This window comes from Dipodomys spectabilis, unplaced genomic scaffold (genome assembly GCF_019054845.1).
Source record: "Dipodomys spectabilis isolate Male_0828 unplaced genomic scaffold, ASM1905484v1 ptg000051l, whole genome shotgun sequence".
NCBI lineage: Eukaryota > Metazoa > Chordata > Mammalia > Rodentia > Heteromyidae > Dipodomys > Dipodomys spectabilis.
The window spans coordinates 1,770,117-1,794,718 of NW_024870728.1; the positions used below are offsets into that span (position 1 = coordinate 1,770,117).

General features: G+C 38.2%; 1 protein-coding gene and 1 pseudogene across 1 annotated transcript in view; both read right to left on the bottom strand.

Annotated features, from left to right (window-relative positions):
* Positions 1-24,602, bottom strand: part of Dis3l2 (DIS3 like 3'-5' exoribonuclease 2) — a 341,977-nt gene that overhangs the window by 210,092 nt on the left and 107,283 nt on the right. The window lies entirely within an intron of this gene.
* On the bottom strand, positions 22,295-22,391 carry LOC122107589 (annotated as a pseudogene).

Sequence of the window (24,602 nt, forward strand, 5' to 3'; positions counted from 1 at the left end):
TCAGGCCCCACAACCAGACCCCCCCCACACAAAAAAAAAAGATGGAGACTCGAGGATAGACTGACAAGGGAGTCAAAAGACCTGCAAGCAGGGAATGTAAAGTGAGAAGAAAGACGTTCTTCTCATAATCAAAGTCCAGAAAGAGGACCTTGAAACAGAGCCCAATGAGCAAGGTTGGGTACTAAAAGAGGTGAAAATGAAGGGTAGATAGAAGTCAAGTCAGATGAGGTATTTCAGGATACAGGAATCCAGAATACAAGCCTAGAGACAATGGGAAGCTGGTTTGTATGAAAGAGGGGCATCACCAAGGAAAGATTAGAGAAGGCTGAGAAAAGATATGGAAGCAGAGGTATGGCCCAAATGATAGAGCACCTGAGCAAAAAGAACCAGAAGATTGTATGAAGCCCAGAGTTCAAGCCTCAAGAGAGACAGAGAGGGAGAAAGGAAAAGGGAAGGGAGAAGGGGAAGAGGGAAGGAGACAGAGATGGAGAAAGAGAAAGAAGGAAGGAATGGGAGAGAGGAGAGAAGGTAGAGAGAGTATATGAGATATTTGATGTAAGAAGTATACCTGATGCCAGTGGCTCACACCTGCAATCCTAGCTATTCAAGAGGCTGAGATTTCCATTCAAAGCCAACCAAGGCAGGAAAGTGTGAAACTCTTCCCTCCAATTAACCACAAAAAGCTAAAAATGGAGCTGTGGCTCAAGTGGGAGTGCTAAAGGATAGCACCCAGGCCCTGAGTTCAAGTCCCATTTCCAACACAAAAATTAAAAAATTGATATGAGAAGCAAATGATAGTTTCTAGATTTCTGTTAGCAAAAGTTATCATTTAAGAAAGTCTGGAGAAGGAAGTAAAAAATCAAGAGTTTATTTCAGTGGTACTCATTCATGCAAGGCCACCTCTGACACTATCACGGGATGATGTTACATAGGCAGATCAACAAAAGGTATGGAATTCAAAAGAGAGCTAGACTATGGCTATAAACAAAATTCACATGTTGCGCACTTCTGTATTTATATTTACAGACCAATGTGGAGAGCAGAGATTCAACCAAGTATGCTCAACTATTAAATTCAAATTCATAAAGCTCTTGCACTGCTCCCCATTCTCCATGCACAACTAAGAGAAAACGTGTTAAAAGAAAAGAACTTTTCTGAGGATGCATGTTGGGGTTTGAAAATGCATAGATGTTTCCAAGAGAAATAAGGATACTGCAGGGCACACCAGGCAGACAGTGTACAAGAGGTTAATGTGGTAAAGATCTAATAAGAGATTTGTGGTCACTACCAACAGGTTGAGGATACAGTGCTGGGTGAGAAAGGTCTGAGATAGGAACAAGGTTGAGATAGGAATAAGGTAGATAAGAAATGGGGCAGACTCTGTAGCCCCTAAGAGACTCTACTTACTGTTCAATATTTAATTTCTTCTTTCCTAGTAATAAGAATCCCAATTTGGTATGGTAGCTCAGTTAAAAGACTACTTTTTTTTTTTTAACCAGGCACTGCTAGCTCACACCTGTAATCTGAGGACTGTGGCTCAAAGCCAGCCTAGATGAGAAAGCCCATGAGACTCTTATCTCCAATTAACTACTAAAAAAAGCCAGAAGTGGAGCTGTAGCTCTAGTGGTAGAATGCTAACCTTGAAAAAAAAAAAAAAAAAGGTTCAGGAGTAGCACCCAGGCCCAAAGTTCAATCCCCAGAACTGGCACATGCGCACACATGTGTACACATGCACATGTATACACAGAGACTACTTTGTCAACCGTTTTATAATGACAGATGGCTAACACATCTAAGTTTTAGCCAATAAAGAAAAGAAAAGATTGTTAGTGACTTTCAAGAAGTATCCTTAAAGGTCTGAGACTCAAATTGCTTTCTTACTTCCCCTCTGCTGTCTGGAATGTGGATGTGATAGCTGGAGTGCTAGCACTCATCACTGGTGCTGCAGGCCAAAAGACTCCTCCTCTGCAGGGCATCCCGACAGAAATAACTTGAGATTGTGAGCTCCCCCTACAAGCCATGGCCTGCCTAACTTTGGTCTTCATTAGTGAGTGAAACAAACCTTTTATTTAAGCCATGATATTTTAGGATTTGAAGCTACTCTCACAGCAGAACACACTTTCTAACATACGGATCCTGACAAAGAGACTAACAAGCTCAGACATTATCCAAGCATAAAATATTCTAAAAGCCAGGGAAGGTCTTCTGTTACCTACCTATATTTCAAGGCTGTGACTTGGTAGTGCTCTAGAGTAGACAGACAATAGGAGCAGGGATCTCAAAGGGCTGGGATTACAGTATAATTAAGACACAATCAGAACCTGTATTGCAAAGTGTAGTAATGGTAACAGATATAAGACTGGAGAACTATTTCTAAGAAAAATGCTGCTAGGTATGTCTATACCAGTACCAATGATTTAATATGAAAAAACAGGCTTCAATTAAAAGAGCTTTTGATGACTCTCAGGATAATGCCTTAACCAATACAATAAACACCAGAGCGAACTATGAGAACAGGGCAGAATTGCCGGTGGTCCTCAACACGAAAAAGGTTATATATGTCCTTACAACCTTTAGTTTTGCTGTCAAACACTGTTGTCTTTTCAAATAATTCGAGGAACTAGAACCACCAAAATTCTTCATTTAACTTAGGAATTTCTAAAAATTAGGTACACTAATATAATCAACTGCTTAAACTTCCCTGAGAAATATTAAAGGAAAAAAAAAGTCCAGTGAGGTCCTAAACTCTTTCCACAGTTTATCTAAAACTTCTATTTAAACATTCAAAACAGTAAGTCATATTACATTAATTCTAACTCAATACATAATATACATGACAAAATTTAGATGTCTATGCTAACATACAATTCCCAACTTTCTTACTTGAAAGAACCTTTTTTTTGGGGGGGGGGGTTCAGTTGTGGGGCCTGAACTCTGGGCCTGGGCACTGTCCCTCAACTCTTTAGCTCAAGGCTAGCGCTCTACCACTTGAGCCACAGTGCCACTCCTGGCTTTTTTTTCTTTTTGCTTATGTGGTGCTCAGGAATCGAACCCAGGGCCTCATGCATGCAAGGCAAGCGCTTTACCACTGAGCCACCTTCCCAGCCCGAAAGAACCTTTTATCTCAGGTTCTTTGTTTTATTTTCATATATTTTTGTTTTTCTGTCTAGTAAGTAGTAGAATCATAGTAAGAAGTGGGGTGCTGGTGGTTCACACCTGTAATCCTAGCTACTCAGGAGGCTGAGACCTGAGGATTGCAGTTCAAAACCAGCCTGGGCAGGAAAGACTGTGAGACTCTTATCTCCAATAAACCACCAGAAAGCCGGAAGTGGAGCTGTGGCTCAATGGTAGAGCACTAGCCTTGAGCTGAAAATCTCAGGGACAGCGCCCAGGCCCAAAGTTCAAGCCCCATGACAGACAAAAAAAAAAAAGAATCATAGTAAGATTAATACCTGTGTTTTGAACATTGTAAGTCCCAAAAATGATATTGCATAAATTAGTAAATGTAATATATGTGAATAAAAGTAACTTTACTATAGTTAAAATAGAATAGTATGTATATGAACATATTTTATATTATATTTACTACTTACATTGTATATTTTATATTTTGCATTATTATTTAATCACTTTTATATACTTAGTTACATTAAGGACTTGTTAAGTACTTGCTGTTTACTCCATATAACTGAGATATATTTTGTTATAGTCTCAATTTTTACCATATGGTTGATAAAAACCACTAAATGTAATCCAAATTAACTACTATGAACTTAAATATGAGTTTTGAGTATTTACTATTATATTTAAATTGACTTTATTTAAATTCACCGAGAATTGTATTTTATATTTCATGTTCTGATTTTAATTCAAATCAATTTTGGGTGACTTAGTTAAAATAATGTTTGGTAATTTTTAAAAGAAATGCAAAATGCTGGATTTAGCATTGCTACTTTCATGCATATACACATGTGAGTATATGCATAGATCTATACACATGTATCTTATTTTGGTAATAAAAAAAAGCTCTTATTTGCCTATTTCCTATCAAAATTACACACTGAAATAAGATGGTGGGTTTTTTGGGGTGGCAATACTGGGATTTGAACACAGGGCCTCATGCTTGCTGGGCTGGCTTGCTCAGTCAGTACTTTACCACTTGAGCTATGTTGCAAGCCTGATTTTTTGGTAGTTATTTCAGAGATAGAGGCCCTCAAACTCTAGCTTTGAACCTTAATCTTCCAGGTGTCTGTTTCCTGAGTAGGATTGTGGGCAAGAGGTACTAGTGCCCAGCTAAATCTGATTATTCTTAACACTATTGCACATCAAAAGGTTTTCAAAAGATTAAACTGTAATATAAAATCAGGGCAATAGAAGAAAAAAAGCAAGGAACTACATGTGTTTCAGTCCATCAGATTAAAGGAACAGTAAGTTCACCTGATAAACCCAAGAGCAATCCACTTTGAGTGAATGACCACAGAAATTTACAATCTCCAAAAAAAACTCAATGAAAACTGCAGTAAATATTCGTAAATAAAACTGTGCCTCTTTTAGGTTCTCAAAATCAATCAACTAGGAAACTTAGCACATGGGCCCTTCTTTCTGATGATCTAGACAGACAGACAGATAGATTAGATAGGAATAAATATAGATCTCATATATATCATAATATCTCATATATCTAGATAGCCCATATTTAGATATATAGAGAAATAGAGACACATGACTAATATATTGTATTTATATACAACTGAAGTCCTCACAGCACACAGGTGTCATTCACTGTGGACAATCATTTGCTCTGCAGCAGGCTTGGCAAGCATAATGAGTGCAGATGATCATGACAGGACTCAAATGAAGCTCCTGCCAAAGCCAAGATTCAGGATAACCAATCTTCAGGGATACTAATGAGTTCTCTCCTTCACAAACCCCCCAGACCAAGTATGTTTCTCATTTTGATATAAGGCTAATGAAACTATGATATCAGGGAAGTTTCACAGCCTATTTATTTCCCACATGCCCACTTCATACCATGGGTACCAGATTCACCAAGGAAATAGAAGGCACGAAGAAGCAGAGCCAGGAAATAACAGAATGCAGGGATACAGGTGCTGACTGTGATGACCAGCTCTCCACACAAGCAGAATCAAAACTTGCTGGGAAGGGCCACACACAGAAGAAAAAAAAACTGACCTTATTATGGTATCATTTATGTGGCCATAGGTCTCCTTGAAATGACAGTCAGCTACTGAACACCCACAGAATGTCAGGGACTGCAAATGACCCTGTCTCCTTTGTCAGGGGGCTCACATAAAATTTAAATGCCAATAATTTTTTAAAACTTTTATTGTTATTCTAAAGGTGATTACAGAGGTGTTATTACAGTTATGTATGTCAGGTAAAGAATACATTTCTTTTTGGGTAGTATCACTCCTTTCTTAGCTCTCTCCCAGTTTTTCCCTTCTGTCCCCATCCACAAGTTGTATAGTTCATTTTCAACATAATTTCTTGTGCAAACAGATTTTTTATTAATTTACATTTCTACACATGGCAAACAAACGTTAAAACCTATGGTGTTGGTAGTTGCTAGCAGTGTACACAGGGATAACATGAAGGGAGTCCAATAGAGGTTGACAGAGCAACTAACCTGTGAGCTGAAAGTGAGAGGGCTGAGCTGGCTAGGATGGACTTGGGGGGGATGCCATGAATCAGGCTAGTGGAAGAGGAGACTGGGGATGGTGGATACAGGGCTGTTTAAAAAGTCAGTAGAGAGCTGGAAATGCCCAGATTTATGGGGTACAGCAGGAAACAGAAAAGCCTGCATTTTCTCATAATAGAGGTTCTCAACATATATTTTCCAGACCAGCAACTCCCTTAAGAAATCACCTTCTCAGGCCCTACTCATGGCCTACTTTATAAGTTTGAACTTTCTAAGTAGGAACCAGCAATGTCTACTTTTAGAGATTTCCAGGTGATTCTATGAAACTGAAGTGTGAGTGCTCTTGCTCTAGAGTAAGAGCAATAGGCCACCACAGGAAGAGCATGTTGAAACAATCAAGAGAGAACAGAATCAATAGGGTCTTAGTGAGTTTAAGGCATCTGCTGTTAGTGTAGAGCTTAAGGAAAAGGTTTGGGCTAGAAATAGAGATGAAGGAGAAGGATCAAATGAATAAGCAAACTGGCTTCCTCAGAGATTGTTCAGAATTAAAAGGGATGAGCTCATGCCTATACTCCCAGCTACTTGTAAAATGGAGATTAGGAGGACCATGGTTCAAGATCAAGACCCTACCTCAGAAAACCAGCTGGGTAAAAAGAGACATGACTATGATCCCAGGTACATAAGAAGCATAGCTATGAGGATCATGGGCCAAGGCTTGCCCAAAGCAAAAAAACTAATTAGAAAAATAACTAAAGGAAAAGGGCCAGTGTCATGGCTCAAGTGGTAAAGCACTTGCTAAGGAACACAAGGTCCTGAGTATAAACTCCAGTACTGCCAAAAAAAAAAAAAAACCTCAAAATTGAAAATAGCAGAGAAAAGAACTCAGGACAGCACAGTGTAGAATACCAATATTTAAGTAAAGCACATGTAGAGAAGTATGCAAAGGAAGTAAAGGTGTGGTCAGAGAGGTAGGAAAAAAGCCAATGTAATGAGAAAAGCCAAATAATAAAAATATTTCAACAGAAAAAGTATGTTCAGCAATGTGTCTGTGGTAACAAGTTCACAGCAGACCCTAAAGAGACCTATTTTAATGAAGGAAACAAAGTGAAGTCAGGATGCTGTGCCTGGGAAACAGAGTGAAATGTGGACTGTGGGATGGGGTGTGGAAAGGGCTCAGGAAGTCCGGCTGTGAAGGAGTGGAATAATATAGGGTGGTGGCAGTACAGAAAGAGAAATCACCACAGAGTTTTTAATATTTTATTTTTTTAAGATAAGAGAGGAGGCTTAGCATGGTTAACTTCTGGTGGGAAGAAAAGAAGATGTGGCTGGAGCAGGCACAATAGGGAAAGGGAGGGAACTCTGGGAAGGAAGGGATGCGGCCCAGAACCCAGGGGAAGGGATTAACCTCAGGGAGATGCCCACTGTATCAAACACTGGAGGAGCAGGTGGAGACAAGACATAGGCTTGGTTTCCTCTGAAATGTGAATCCAACTCCATCTGTGGAAAGTGATAGGGAAGGTGGAGACCCACTCCATACAGTGTGCCACACACCAGGGGATTTTTGGGTAAGAATGGTATCCCAAAACAGCAGCCTTGATTACCAAGGTCTCTGAGCCTAGAACTGTGCTAGATGGTTTACACACACTACCAGGTTTATTATTCTCCAGCAGTCTAGGTGAAGTAGGTAGGGAAGAAAATGAGGCTCACAGATATCAAACCATATGCTTGCCTATGGAAACTCACTAGGAAGTGGCGTGAGCAGAAGTTTCATTCCCACAATGCCACATTACCTCCAGGATCTGAACAGCACTGGTGGAGGTGGCAACAGAGAAGAAAACATACACTGGAGAGATATGCTGAGTGACAGTCTCTAGGAGAGACCAGTCAACTCTATTCAGGACACATTTTAAGTTTGGGGTGACAAGAGGATATAAGCATACTGATAACCTCTGCCCAAGTTGGGAAAGAGAATGGAAATATCAGTTAGATAAGAGCATCTGAGAGTAGACATATGGGCAAGAGATTAGAGAAATAAAGCCTTAATATATCAAGATGAAGAAATGAATGATATGGAAGTTAACATCATCTAATTTGCAGACTGTCAAGAAATTAAGAGGGACGCGTTTCTTAGACAAGATGTGACCCTATTCCTTAGGCTGACCATTGCAAGTGTCTGCATGCCCCCAATTTGCACCTGGACACTAGACAATATAGCTTTTAGGCTCCAACCTGAGACCTTCACAGAGTGCCTTCTGCTCAGATGGGACTTTGCACTCATTCCCAGATGCTAGCTGCATTAACTTCAACCCCTCCTGGTTTTCTCCGAGCATTCTCTGCTCTAAATCTTTCTCTCACCCAGGAGAAATGACTTTTAAATTTCTTTCTACTAAAGCTTTAATTGGCTTTTAGCCTCATGGCTCCCTGAAGACCAAAAATGCAGACACATACACTTACAGGCTTCCATCTATAGTTGGCTTTAACTTACTAATTCTGCATCTTTCTCAACAGATGAATTATTCCTCCAGGTTGAAGTTGACCTCCACTTGAGCTCTTCTTAAAGAGACCAACCTTCACATTTTATTGTGATATGAACACTCCAACACCAGAAACACAGTGTTTACCACAACCAGACTGGACTTTCTAGACAATCCTGTAAAATGATAAGTAATGAAAAAGATAAGCTACCTTGAGGACAAAACAGAGACTGGCCTTCAAGCAGAAGTTAGACTAGATGAGTCACACCATGTTTTGAGTCTACAAGTCAACATACATCAAATAGATATCATATCTCTTCTCCACTCCTTCTAAAACACATTTGATATTTACTCTATTGAACATCTCCAACAGGGATAATGAGATCCAGACCATTGCATGGGTGAAAAGAAAAGAATTAAATGCTGCTTCCCCAAAGGCCAGCCCTCTTTTTCAATTCATTTGCTGTGACCTAGAAATAGCAGGATCACAAAGTGATCACTGCAGAGGAAAAGGAGTCAGATAGTTTAAACAGGAACAAATTAGTTTTTACAGACAGTATCATTTCTGAGATCCATAAAGCCCCCAAGAAGCAGAATGATACACCAAATCAAAGACAGCTAATATTTGATGCTGATATTGTTTCTATCTTTGATGGAAAATTGCTTCTCCTTAATAAGGTAACAAGTTTAGCTCTGAATGCAAATCAGGATAATGTGAGCAGCTCCTGCCAGGCTAGATGTACAGACATGAGTCATCGTTTTTGCTGCCAGATTGGTAAGTCTGAAAGTTTTAAAATGGAAGCTATCTGGCTTCCATTGTTGTAGGGAAAGGGGACCCATGTATTACACACAGCACTAACTGGTTTAGTCTTTCTTTAGTTTCAGAGGGAAGGAAGGAAGTCTTTTGCACAATAGTTGCAGAAACAAGACTGTCCCAAGGGCTGCAAATGAATTAAATATGAGCAAAAAGTTACATAAGACAGCTGGGCACCAGTGGCTTATGCCTGTGATCTTAGCTACTCAAGAGGCTGAGATCTAAGGATCACAGTTCAAAGCCAGCCCAGCAGAAAAGTCCCCAGGAGATTCTTATCTCCAATTAACCACTCAAAAACTAGAAGCAGCGCTGTGGCTTAAGTGGTAGAGCACAAATCTTGAGCACAAAGCTCAGTGACAGCATCCAGGTCCTGAGTTCAAGCCCCACAACCAACCAAAAAAAAAAAAGTTATATAAGATAAATAAAAATCTAACATAAAAATGCCAGTCATGAAATGTAAAGTAGGAAAAAATGTATCTGCACACACAAAAAAGGCAGAAAAGGGAATGATCAGACATTTTATTAGAGGAAACATCTGTAGCAATCAGATGCTAAGGCTCCCCATTATGACCCCCTGTCTTAATGACTTTGTATGATCCAAATCCTTCAAGTGTGCACATGGCCCATGATTTGCTCTAACACAGAGACTATAGCAAAGATGATGGGATGTCACTTCCACTATCAGATTACATAGGACTATAACTTCCATCTTGATAGCCAGCTCCCTTCTTGGCTGGGTCTGATGAAGCCTGCTGCCACAAAGAGATGCCACAGTAGAAAGTAGCAGAGGGCAGCCTCTCACCAACAGTCACAAGAAGCTTAGGTTCTCAGCCCAAAAGCCTGCAAGGAGCTGACTGGCCAATGCCACAAAAGCTTACAGCAGATCTTCCCCTGGGCCAGCCAACAGTTTGACTGCAGGTATGTAATGGAGTTCTGAGCAAAGGGTTCAGAGGGGCTGAGACCCAATTCCTAACTTCCAGAAACCATAAGATAACAGAAGCACTGTGTCTATGGCAGTTTGTTACAGTGATAGAACATAAGCAGACTTCTAAATGACAATTAGTATTAGAAAACAGGAGTTTTCACGGGAGAGAATGGGACTGGGTAGCATTCATGGTAGAAAGAGGACACACAGAAACAGGGCGGAAGAAGACAAGGAAGCCTCAGGAACAACCAAAGTCTAATTTGGAGTTCCTGAGGTCTGAGTGGCAGATTCAGGAGCATAAGCTGGCAAGGTAAGTGGGTGACCCTGGTGAGAAAGTGCATCCAGAGAGCCATAGAGGTCATCACTCACCCCTTGCAGTCTAAGAACCTCTGAGGGAGGGCTGATGTGACACACTTGTTATTTCAAGAGACAACAGGCTTCAAATAGCCCATGATGGAAAGCCAGGCTCCATCTTTTCTAAGGAGCTTCCCCTTATATTATTTTATTTGTTATTTTTTACAAATAAGAAAATGAAGCACTAAGAGACAATCATGACTGGCAAACATGTTATATAGTCTTTCTACAATGAGTGTTGCCACATTTTTTTGGAACCTTTTCCCTGGGCTAGAGGGACAGATTTGGATCCTGGTCACATGGCACTGGGGTGAGCCCATGGATTATTTACCCCTGGAACTGAAGGTCCAGTGAGGCCTAGGTGAGCTGCAAAGCCTAGGATATGGCAGCTTGAACTCAGAAGCATTTGCTAAAGGAACCAGAACAAGGTCAGGGTCAGAGTGAGGGCGAGTAGGCACACAGAGGTTGCAGAAGGGGCTTCACTGTGACACTTAGCATTCTTTTTTCTAGGAGACAAGAGAAAGGCTGTGCAGGGTGAAAGGTTGGTTTCCCTTAAAGGGACACATTCTAATATTGGGGGAAATTTTTTCCTTTTTTCTTTTTTTTCCTTTTTTAACATCACCTGAATACCATGAACAGTTTTCTATTGCAAAAAGTTAAATAAGATCTATCATTAGTCATGGGTCTTCCATAGCCAATGTGGGGCTGCTATCCACTCCCTCTCTCTACCCAGAGCCATACAGCCAGTGTTTGTCAAGTTAAGTTAGTTTAGGTAGAATCTTCAACAGCTTTTTGTAAATCTCAGCATGTTATAATCATCATCATTCCAGGACCTTTAGTTAAGCAAAGATTTCCCTTGGTGTGGTGCTGCATGATTAGAAAAACTTCTCTGATATGATAGTTTTCAAAAGAGGATGGAAATTATTTAGAGCAACCCAAAGGAGAATCAGGAACAACAAAATGAATCGGTAGGCACATAATCTGTAGGCAATGAATGAGTCTCTAACAAAGGAAAAAATATACAAAACTTAATATGATTAACTTTTTCAAAAATGAAAGATACAAAAGTGGGGGTGGTACCATTATTCAACTGAACAAACATGGTATATGCTGACCAGAGGGAGGAAAAGGAAGAGCTACTGGCCTGGGCTTTCCCTAAGAACTGAAATATAACATGACAGACAGCCTCTAAGTCACAGCAAAAGGTAAGTGGGGATGATCTTGAGGAGTTGATTCACACATTTCTGGTCAGACAAGTTCAATAGACACAGAATTGAACTTTTCTCTTTCATTCTATTGGTCAAATATAAAAGATTTTCTCTGAATATACTTAAAAGAAGCATGAAAAACAGTCTTTTTAAATGAAAATAATCTTCAATCAGGTGACTGAAGGATGGCATCTACTAATACCTGACATCCATAAAAGTATGCCTTAAAAAATATTTGTCACTCTTTCCTCCACATACTTCTGTTCTGGGTCGCATATGAGGTTCTAAAAAGCTCCATTATAATTAGGTCATAGCTGCCCACTCCTACCCTTCACTTCTCCACATTGACCATCTCATTCTCTGGTTTCATAGGATGATAGTTACTTCAGGCCAGACCAGTTGTAGTCTATCTACCTGACAATCTCACCATCTCTCCTGTGGGTCTACAGTATTAATCATTTACTAGGTGTCATGTCACAACCAGAATGCCCCTACAAAACTCAGGTTCAACATATGATCAGAATCTAAATTCATAGCCCTTCTCACCCATAGCTTTATTGTTATTACTATACTTGTCAGCACCCATAAAGTTGCTAAGCCTGAATTCTACTGTGCCTGAGTTATATCTGGTCTGTCACTGAAATCTATTACTTCTAGTTCGGAAGTATCTTTCTGTCTACTCAAGCATTCCAGCTGCCAGTGCTCTCAGTCAGGTTGTACAGCACCGCTGTATAGATCTCTCATCCCCACTCCCCACCACTTTCTAACAATGGCTGTCTCCTTTCTGGAGCCACCTTGGTGGGTCTTCTCTATACCTACATCTCTTAGCAGAAGTGAATTAACTCAGAAAAACCTCACCATGGCCTCTTTTCTAGCCTCCTCTCCAGATTATCCACCATGTACCCTTTACTAGTCTCACCAGAGGTATTACTCTACCCTCCACCCACCTCTGGGACACTGTTCATACTAAGAACATTCTTCACCCTCTTTACTCTCCACCTGACAAACATCCTTCAAGGCCCTCAGAATATGTAGTCTTCTTTTTCTCTCTCCCTACTCCTCTTCCCCCATTTTACTCTATCCATCTTTTCCCTCTCTAAATGTGAATCCTCTGAATACAAATCCTCTTCTCCTTCCACTGAAAACCTATTGGCTATAATTAGTAGCTGTCCCTGTTCCTAATAAATTTGTCTCTATCTTAATTCTATGACAAGGCAATTCCAGAGCCCAAATACCTAATGGGTCTCTGGCCTGTCAATATGCTGGTGGCTATTCTTGGATCAGGATTTTACTCGTGTTCCAACTGAGGCTTCAGGGACAGGGTTGAATTGTACTTACCACTTCAATAGGGGGAAAATCCCACTGAAGCACACAAGAACAGCAAAACCCTTGCTACTATTGCCCCTCTCAAAGACTGAGTGCATCACAAGGACAAGCATCAAACTTTTACTCTGCCTTCACCTTTGCAAGAAACATAAAGCTTAGTTTGTGCAAATCCCCCCTGGCCTCCTAGTCCTAGAGTAATGCCCACTTATATATGAAAACTTTGGCATCAAGAGTAGGAAAGTGACTGGTACATGTTCACAGGGCAAGCAAGTACTACAGTGGAATTGGAGCCTGAATCAGTAACTTTTTACCATGTAGCCTTCTCCCTTAGTGACACCTTGTCCATGGAAATGTCCATCAGAGGCTCAAAAGTCTCAGGTAAACCATGAAGCCTGTTAGTACCTTTGTGGCTGCTTGGTTGCTCTGGGTTGAAAAGACAGAAAATTTAACTCAAACTGGCTTACCTAACAAAGGCGACTCATTGGCTCATGTAATGAGAAGTCCAGACGTAGGGCAGACTTCAGGGTCAGTTGATCCAGGGCTCATTAATGGTTGTGAGGGCCCAGACTGTTCTGATTCTTCACTCTTCTATCCACAACACTTAGCAAGTCATAGGATAGCTGCCAATAGTAATTAGGGATAAATGTTTCCTTGTTCATACTCATCAGGAAACGACTTACGCCTCAGAACTCCAAGTAGAATTCACCCTGATTAAACTGTTTAGGTCACAGGCCTTTGTGAAGAAGCAACAATATAAAGCTGCAATGTGCAATAAAGTAGTCACTAACCACATGCAGTATTTAAAATAAAATTAAAGACATTTAAATATTCAGTTTCTTAGTCACACCAGCCCTATTTCAGGTGTTCAATAGCCATGTGATCATTGGGCACAGTACTGACAGTACAGATCAGAACATCCCCATTGCTACAGAAAATCATATTGGCATAAGACAATCAAGTCTACCAAGGATCTTGCATAGGGCAACCAAGACTCAGCTAGCAACAAGAGTCAGCCTCAGCCAGAGTCTAAAAAATCTGGGAAAAAGATAAGTCATCTAGATAAAAATCTGGGCGAAAACAGGAAAGGGAAAAGGAGAAATAAGATGGTAGATGAGCCATATACCATATTCAACACATTCTCACAAAAGAAATTAAACCAAGAAGGCATGATTTGCTTCAATATATTGAGAAAAATTCTTGCGACATGATTAGAGGCATTTGTCTTTTATGAGCTCACCAGCTTCCTGCAGACACTAGATAGACAAACAACTTCTTTGAGGCTCACTTACCTAATTTGTAAAACAAATGTTGAACTAGACTACTTTTTTCTAACCTTGTAAGTACAGAATGTTTCTGTGAATAGATTTTTTTATATTAACTTTTGACTTGAATCTCATACTTTGAAGTACTTTTGATGACAAATACAACTATAATTAGTGTGCTAACCTTTGGTTTAATCAAAGACATATAATTTCAGTAGAGCTTCTGATCAGCAAGAAAAGTCAGTGTTACCACAGTGAGCTGGTTTCATTTGCATCAACGTGGTGTATGTTTGCCTTGCAGTCAAACTAAAAGCAGAGTTTCCATTTTTTGTTGAGTGTTATGCAATAGTTGTAAATGATGTGAAGCACCCAACTAACAGCCACTAGAGTATCACATGCTAGACTGAGTACATAATCTTGTAGACCCACCAAGAGCCAAATTCCTATCACAATGAAATAAAGTTATAAACATATAGGACCCTTAAGACCATGCCTTATCACTAGTGTGGACTGGCCAGACATGGAAAATAGCAGAGAAAGGTATCAGTGAATGAACTGGGGTGTGTGTGGGGGGGGGGGGGGGGGGGGGGAATAAAAGACTGATTGGAGTCTAGTGAATATGGGAGGGAAATAAGGAGAAAGCAATGTCATCACTCAGATATTTATCCCTTTCATAGCCAGTAAGTCCAAGAAAATGGGTTATAAAATAATTTAGGGTGCTGAGTATAAAACTACCAGTGCTCATCAAACAAGAGGGTTGGAAGTATTCACACTGAGAAGAGTGTTAGAAGAGCCTAGGTACAGTCATTCCTGAGACCTCCAGTCCTATTTACCTCCAAAGAGAATGAGTGACTGGTACACAAGATGTCTGGGAACTCCTAGTTCCAGACAACAGGAAGAACAATGTTTGCAAGGGATTGTTTCCTTTAAAGTTTCTACTCCAATAATTTTGTGCTAAAACTGCTAGCAAGACAGCTGACAGACATATCTATTCCTCAGTGCTGCATGGAGTACAGTGGGACCAAGCATATTTTCCCAAATCACTTATTTGTAATGTTAGAGATAGGGTTTACAACCCAAGCACCAGATCTGCTGCTGGGTTAAAGAGAAACAGGCAAGGAGGCAGGATGGACTCCAAGGTAAAAAATAATGGGAAAGGGGGAAGTAGAAAGGATAAGCCTGAAAAAACATAGGGCAAGCTATAGTTAAATGTCAATAAAGAATAGATGTAATTATTATTTCAAGATTTATAATTATGATTTTCTATTTCTGTTAACCCCACTCCAAAACCATGCATATAATATTTCCCTCTTTTACATTCTCCTTTAAAGATCTTTCACATTCTCCAAAAAACTCAGCACAGAATTGCCATATGACCCTTCAACTCTACTCATTTGTATATGGGTATAAAAGAATTGAGGCTGGGCACTGGTGGCTAATGCCTATAATACTAGCTACTCAGGAGGCTGTGATCTAAGGATGATGTTTCAAAGGCAGCCAAGACAATCCATGAGACTCTTATCTCCAGTAAACTACCAAAAAGCCAAAAGTGGAGTTGTGGCTCAAGTTGGTAAGAGTGTTAGCCTTGAGCAAAATAGCTCAGGGACAGCTGGATCCTGAGTTCAAGCTGAGGACCAGGACATTCCCCCCAAAAAAGAACTGAAAGTAGGAACTCAGTGAGACACTTTCCCAACGATGTCCATTTTAGCACAAGTCACTATTCAATACCTAAAAGGTGGAAACAACACAAGTGACTACTATCAGCTCTGATAAACAAAATGTGATATATACAACAGGATGGAATATTATTCAGCCACAAAAGGAATGACATTCTGATACATGATATAACATATTTCAATCTTGAAAACATCGTGTTAAATGTAATAAGTCAGACACAAAAAGATAAATGTTACATAATTTCACTTAAATACATACCTAGGATAGATAAATTTATGTACAGGGGAAGTAGTTCAGTGGTTATTATGAGGGCACTTGAGATGCTACTTGTTTTTGAGCTTCTGTTTGAGGTGGTGAAAAGTTTTAGAAATAGTAGCAATGGTCACGCACTGGGGATTTTAATCAACTTTCACAAACTGCTTACTTAAAAAAAAGTCAAAGTGGCAAATTCTGTAAAAGATATATATTACCATAGTAAAAATAATTTAAGCTCATAAGACAGTATATTATGTATTATATTACATTAATGCATAAATGTATAACAGTTATGACTGTAAAGAAGGCAAACCAAGATGGCAGAAGAGAGCAGTAGTCTCTCATCATCCAACAGTCCCTTAAAGGAACTCCTAGAATACACTTGATGACGATGACTCCTGAAGCCAATTTCAGCTCAAATCTCAGTCATGAACTTCAGTCTGTATTTCCAACTAACTATACATGTCCATTTCAGATTTATCATAGCTAAAAGAAAATGATAAAAGATAAAAGTAAATATTAGTCACTTAAATAAGAGATAATAGTAGAAATAAATTTTTCTTAAAAATTAACAAGTCACTAGCTAGTATAAAACTACCTAGAAGAAAACTAAAAATATGTACAAGAGGAGAGAAAATTAAACAATTAGAAATACTTTATACAAGTCTATTCTAGTATCAGAATACATAAAGTTCATTATTTTCTTAGAAAAATAAATTATCAATATTAATACAAGAAGAGAAAGGAGCTCTATAGAACTCAACAGTCAAAAGAGACTAAGAAAATTACCAGCTAAAAAAAGCTTGCTCTGGATCTGGCTCAAATGGATTAGTGCTTGCCCAACAAGCATGAGGCACTGAAGTCAAAGCCCAATATTATCAGAAAAAGAAAAAGAAAGCTCTAGCCCATGCTCCAAGTATGAGCTCTTTAAATGTCAACCCCTGAGAATACTAACTATTCCAACGCAATGAGAACAAGAAAGGCTCCAAAACACAAGACAGCACAATAGGAAACCACAGACTAGTTTCCTTTTCTATCATCAATGTAAAAATTATAAGTAAGTTAGTAGTGAATATAACTGAGTTTCATGTTAAAGCATGTTACAAACTCTGAGCAAAATAAGGGTCATTAGATGTTTGAGAGATGTAAGAATATTCAATGTTGTATGCCATCATATTAGCAAGACAAAGAGAAAAAATAGCATCTTTGCAGAGGTTCAAAAGGCCCTTGAAAAAACTTCAGTATCCATTCCCAACAGAAACTTTTAGGAAAAAAAAAAAAAACACACACTTCATTAACTTGAACTCAAACCAATAACCAGTATTATTCTTGAGAGTTTAATACTGAAGCATTCCCCTTAACATCTGGAGAAGCAAACACCACTATTACGTAATACAGTTCTTAAAATGATGGATAATAAAATAAAGTAAAAAAAGGGAATAAGTTAAAAAGAGAAAATAACTGCTTGCACACAAAATTATTTTATACTGAGGACATCAAAACAACCACCAATAACATTATTAGAAATAATAAGAGCATTCATTAAGGTATCTAGTCAAGAAATACATTTTTTAAAACCCAAATGATGCTGTTCTATATCAACTATAACCATGGGAAAATAATAGGAAATGTTTTCCTTTCCAATTACTATTAAAAAGATTCAACATATCCAAGTTTCATAATAATTAATGCAGTAGATAATGCCACACATGAGTGATAAAATATATTAAGAGGACCTAAAATTCTATAATTTGTAATGTAAATAGACTTGGCAAATTGAGATTTATACAGACCAGACTATAACTGATAGGCTGTAACTATAAGAATAAGGCATAAATGGCTTTCCAAAATCCCCTACAAACAGAAAGATTAAGACAATAGATTTTAGCCTGACTCTATATGGGGAAATTGGAAAATATCCAGTAACTATTTATAACTAAGGAAACAAAGAAGGATTGAATTTCCAAATAGTAAAGAATCATTAGAATATTCATGAAGTCCCATCAAGTATCATCTTTCAGTTTTAATAATGGTTCTCCCACTGTAGTTGAAGATGCTAGAAAGGGTCTACATGGTCAGACCTCTTCCACAGTATCATTCAGATACTACTTGCCCCTTTCATCTCATTCTCTCATGAGTGTGAAGAATGGGAAGGAAGGCTGGGAAGGTTGCTCAGTGGTAGAGCCCTTGCCTTGCATGCCTGAGACCCTGAGTTCGATTCCTCAGCACCGCATAAGCAAAAAGAAAAAAGCCGGAAGTGGCACTGTGGCTCAAGTGGTAGAGTGCTAGCCTTGAGCTGAAGAGCTGAGGGACAGTGCCCAGGCCCAGAGGTCAGGCCCCACGACTGGACCCCCCAAAAAAAAAAAAAAGAATGGGAAGGAAAACTAAAGCAGACAACTAGCCAAATATGGCATGTGCATTCATTATCATCTTCTCCACAGCCATTTTCAGACCACAACAACACCGCTGAGCAGTTGTGACAATGATTGGAACCCACAAAGCTGAAAATATTTAATACTTGATCTTTTTTTTTTTTGTCGGTCGTGGGGCTTGAACTCTAGGCCTGGGCGCTGTCCCTCAGCTCTTCAGCTCAAGGCTAGCGCTCTACCACTTGAGCCACAGCACCACTTCCGGCTTTTTTCTTTTTGCTTATGTGGTGCTGAGGAATCGAACCCAGGGCCTCATGCATACAAGGCAAGCACTCTACCACTGAGCCACCTTCCCAGCCCTAATACTTGATCTTTTATAGAAAATTTTTGCCAATCTGTTCTAATAATAAATTACATGTTTGTGCTTTGTTGTGTTCTCTAGAAATTAGATTTAAAACATAAATAAGTGCATTTTCAATAGGTTAACTCAACTTGTTCTTGGTATATTTCACCATGGTTATACCTGCTATAATCACATTAATCTCATTAACACCTAACAAATCATTACTCTAGACGTAGTCTTATTTTGCAGTATTATATGTGTATGCATAGGGTTTTTTTTAGGGATGCTAGGATCAAACCAAGGACTAGGTAAGCTCTACCATTGAGCTACATCTTTAGTACTTCCCTCCCAACATACTCTTTTAGGGGGGAAGCGAAAAGGGTTTCTTGTGGAATTTGAATTCAGGGTTATCACATTTGTTCATTCAGCTCTCAATCACTTGAGCCATACTTTCAGCCCTGCTTTTTATTATTATTTTGGAGATATTATTCATGGACTTTTCTGCCTAGGATGGCCTCAAAACACAATCCTCCAGAGCTCAATCTCTCAAGTAACTAGAATTACACTCAATGAGCCACTGACATCCAATTTTAAGCCATTTACTTTATACTATGTAGTGTTTCTGACTCTTAACTCATCCTGCTAAGGAAGAGAACATGTAGTAAGGAGATGAACACACAGAATGCAGGAGACTGACCCAGAGCTTCATGTCTGCAGTGTTTTTGCTTTGAAGTACAGTACAAGAGAATCACAAAGTAGTGGTTAGGACAGGGCTCCTGGAACTGCTGTGCTCTGTGAGATAAGATGGGTGCAAGTGACTGTAAAATCCACACAGGAGATTACTTAATTCAGAGTCATTATCTAGGGTCACTGTGCAGCAAGTTAGGAAATCTTTATTAACAAGTAATTTATATAAATTATTATCACTGTATTTCCATAGCCAAACTTAACAGCTATGCAGTCAGCTGTGGAAAAAGAGGAAAGTAAGAGTAGTAGACCTTTACCAAAGGACTCTTGAAGAGCCAGTTGCCCAGGCACTAGGGAACAGTGAACTACACAAAGTATTCAGAGGAAGGAAGGAAGAAGACATGAGGGAATGATGGTATGACCAAGGTTTAGCAAAGCAGTGGGACTGTCGTGACAACTTCCTAAGTGCTGTGTAAATGAATAAAGCAAATAGTAAAGTTAAGTAGCACTAGCTCTGGTGGTTCTGAAAGAGTGTACCAATGGGAGAACTCTGGGTCATCCAGGTTCAAGACTCATCACAACCAATCTGACTGAAAATATATTCACTGGAAAATATATTCACTCACAGAATCCTTTAGCCAGAAAACACAATTTTTTCCCAAGTTCCTGATTTCAGAAGCAGAATGGGAAACTGATTATCCTCTCCTCTCCCTTGAGTCCACTGACTGCTATTACCACTGTCCCAGGAAACCACTAAATGAATACCATGCTCTGAGCCAGGCTAGAGACAGAATAAGATTTAAAAAAAAAAAAAAACCTGAAATAATTTACAGCAGAAAAAGGATCATAAAGTAAGAGTAGGAATCAAATTTTATAGATTATAGGGGGGAAAATAAATTTATTTTATGTGTAACAAATGTGGTTATTAAGGCAGGTATACACATTACTTAGGACAGAGTTTTTGTATAATTGGTGACAAAAGTTATGACAGCATAATATGTTCTCATTCTGTGTGTCTTTGGCAATAGGGTCATAAAAATAATCATTTTGCCAAAGTACTTACTTGATGACTACATTAATTTTCACAAGAATTTGTTTAAGCTACCATTGTTTGATAGTTTTAAAGTATTTATTCAGTATACCTTGTGTGATCATATTGATATTTTTACCAGGAAATAAAATTGTGTCATTAAATAAAAGTATTTCCTAGAAAAAAATCCAACATGAATAACATTCTAATTATGCCTATTCTGAACAGTGATGATTTTATGTTCTAGAACACTTTGAAGCCAATGAAGGGAGATGAGTAGTGCCAGCTCTTGAAATCCACACATAAACCAAAGAACATTGCAGCACCATTTTTCATCTTTTCTTTAATCTGAAGATTTTTAAATATATTGAAAAACTGATATTGACTACAACACTGTGCTACATTTTTCCTTTAATTTGTACATGCACATACACAGCTTTCAGTCTTTTTTTCTGAACAAAAGCTGTGTGTGTGTGTGTGTGTGTGTGTGTGTGTGTGTGTGTGTGTGTGTGTGTGTGTGTGTGTGTGTGTGTGTGTGTGTGTGTGTGTGTGTGTGTGTGTGTGTGTGTGTGTGTGTTAGTACTGGGTCTTGAACTCAGGGCCTGGACATTGACTCTTAGCTTCTTCACTCAAGGCTGGTACTCTATCATTTGAGCCATAGCTCTACTTCTGACTATTTGCTGGTTAACTGGAGATAAGAATCTAACAGACTTTTCCTGCCCTAGCTGGCTTCAAACCAAAGATCCTCAGATCTCATCCTCCTGAGCAGCTAGGATGAGAGTTATGACTCAGCAGCACCCAGCCAAACTAACACTTTTGAAAATAACTTAAAAATACTAGCATACTTTATGCCAACCCTTTGGGTAGAATCTCATAAAAATAAGGATGTTCTCCTATATATCTGAAGTATATTATCACATCTAAGAAAATTAACAGTAATTCCAAAATATCATTTAATATTCAGCCTAAATTTAAATTTACCTAGTGATTGTTAACATATTTTTCCCCAATTCAGGATCTTATCAATGATAAAATGATAACCACCAAATCTGTCCATTAAAAAAGCTTATTTCCTCATATAAACATTGGTAAACAACTACAAAATGATACTTTGAGTTTATGTAAAGCTCTTACTTCCCAACAAGGTTGAGATATTTACTCTCCCAATGATTTTATTATCCACTGGTAATTTTGGACTAAATCAACTGTTATCTTGCATGAAATGTTGAACATCCTGCTGCATATATTGCTATTTTTTTTTAGATATAGAGCATAACAATTAAGAAAACAAGTCTGGACCTCCTTCTACAGCAACTCTACCTCAATATACAATAGAATCCCTGGATAAAGCTCTTTCAAAATAGCAATACTAAACTCCATCCCAGATCAGCACTGTAACTTTTCTTTGCCTTTGGAAAAACAACTATTATTCTTCTGATATATACTATCAATATTGCTAAATAGATTCTAAGTGTATTTTCAGAATTAATCAACTGAATAGTGACAATTAATTACTAAGTCCTTAGATGAAGCCTAGCATATAGTAAATGCTCACTATATACTGGTAATTAACATGTGCACATTTATAAATATATTTATCAGTGTGTATATTGTATATACTCTTTTCTTAAGGTACAAGTAATACTCCTTTTTATAAGTACATATAGATAATATATAATTTTCAAGGAAGGGGATGAATGTTAACACTTTCTGATTTGCAGTAGTGTTAATAAATTATTTGAGACAAGATATTTCATATGTAACTCAATTCCATTCTCTCACAGATAACCTTACACAAGCATCTTTATAACAGAAACCACAATTTCAACTTAAGTACCATCCATTCTACTCTTTCTCACTATCTCCTTGATGTTAGTCAGAAAATAATAAAATGATCTTCCAGGAACTATGTAAAATATGAAATGCTTCATAAATTTGCATACCATCCTTGCACAAAGGCCATGCTAATCTTCTCAGTACCATATACTAAATATTGGTTTGGTTTAGTTTTTACTTTTTTTGAAGTAGTGTTTTATGATCTGGAACTTTCAATACTCCTGTTTTAAGATTCTAAGACCCAGGATTATATGTATTTGTTACCACACCAGCTGTGCAGAGGTATATTGTTTTTGTTGGTGGTGGTGGTGGTGGTCCTGCAGACTGAACTTTGGGCCTGGGCACTGTCTCTCAGCTCTTCAGCTCAAGGCTAGCACTCTACCACTTAAGCCACAGTGCCACTTACATCTTTTTCTGCTTATGTGGTGCTGAGGAATTGAACCCAGGGCCTCATGAATATGAGGCAAGTACTCTACCACTGAACCACCTTCCCAGCCCTATGTTCTAAATATGCACCTAACAACACAACTTCAAAAATGTATCAAGCTACAACTGACCTGACTGCCAGGAAGCACAAATAAATGAAACTTTATATACACATATTTTTCAAGCATTCCTCTACCATACTAACAAATTAAATAATAAATAGCTTATAAAATAAAGAACAATATAATTATGTATCAAGATTTTGTACATAACCACTGAAATACATCCTTCTTTCAAAGTACACATGAAATATATAAAAATATAGTCTATGTAACAGACTATAAAGGGATGATTGATAAATTATAGAAAATTCAACATACAGATTCTGTTCTGAATAACAAAATAATTAGAAATTAAAGACCTTTTAAAAATTACTATGAGGAAGTAATAAAATTAAATTTTAGGCCTAAATGATAAAAATACTACATACCAAAATCTATGGAATACAACTAGAAAAGTGTTTAGAAATATATTTCTAGCTTAAAAATATTAAAAGAAATCTATTTATTGTTAAAAATAATAAACTAATAACAAGTGGGCTAAAGACTTAAAGAGAGACTTCTCTGATGAGGAAATAAGAATGGTCAATAGATACATGAAGAAATGCTCAACATCTCTGGCCATCAAAGAAATACAAATTAAAACAACATTGAGATTCCACCTTACCCCAGTTAGAATGGCCATTGTCAAGAAATCTAATAACAACAGAAGTTAGCAGGGATGTGGCCAAAAGGGAATGCTACTACACTGTTAGTGGGACTACAGACTTGTTCAGCTACTCTGCAAAGCAGTATGGAGGTTCCTCAAAAGACTAAACATAGAGCTCCCCTATGACCCAGCAGTCCCACTCCTGAGCATTTACCCAAATGACCACAAACAAGGCCATACTAAAGCTACCAGCATAACCATGTTCACTGCAGCATTATTTACCATAGCTAAGATAAGGAACCAATCCAGATGCCCCTGAGTAGATGAATGGATCAAGAAGATGTGGTATATACACACAATGAAGACCCATACTTCTATCAGAAAGAATCATGTCACCCTATTCGTAAGGAACTAGAAAAACCTGGGAAAGTTCTATTAAGCAAAGTAAGCCAAGCTCAAAGAAATACAGGTTTCATGGTTTCCCTCATTTATAATAACTAGAATATGTCTTTGATATTCTTAGCAGGACATTACAATAGCCCAATTGCTACGTGCATAGGACCATATATAATGAAGCATATCAAAATGAACTCCAAGAATTGGAAACAAGAGGTTCTTATTATGTCCTGTATGTAGCTGTTTCTATTTTTTCCTTTCTGTTTTAGTTTTCTGTGCCCTTTGTCTTGTATATAAGCTTATCTGATCCATGGAAGGGAAAGGGAGTCATAGAAACAGCAGGACAAAGGATCAACTAATTTAACAATGATACTCACTAGATACTTGGAATTGAACTTTACAACTTGGGGGGGATAGGGTAATAGGAAGTGGTAACCAGGAGAAAATAAGGGAGGGGGGTAACAATGTTTAAAAAGAAATGTACACATTGCCTTACTTATCCCTTTTCATCACCTTTACAATATATTTTTTTAAAGAATACTGAAGCACTTACTAGTTATAATAGGCATATTTATTGTAGATTGTATCATTAAAGCATAATTTTATATGTAGTAAAAATAATATGTACTTCATAATAAATGCAAAAATATTTAAATGTTACATGATATAAACTTTAAAATATTAATTTAAATGGTATATAATCTTTTGCACATAAAAAAATAAAAAGCTAATTATTCAACTCGAAAGTTGGGAAAAGCTACGCACCAGTGGCTCATACACAAAATCTTAGGTACTTAGGAGACTAAGATCTGAGTATTGAAGTTTGCAGCTAGCCCAGGCTGAAAAGTCTGAG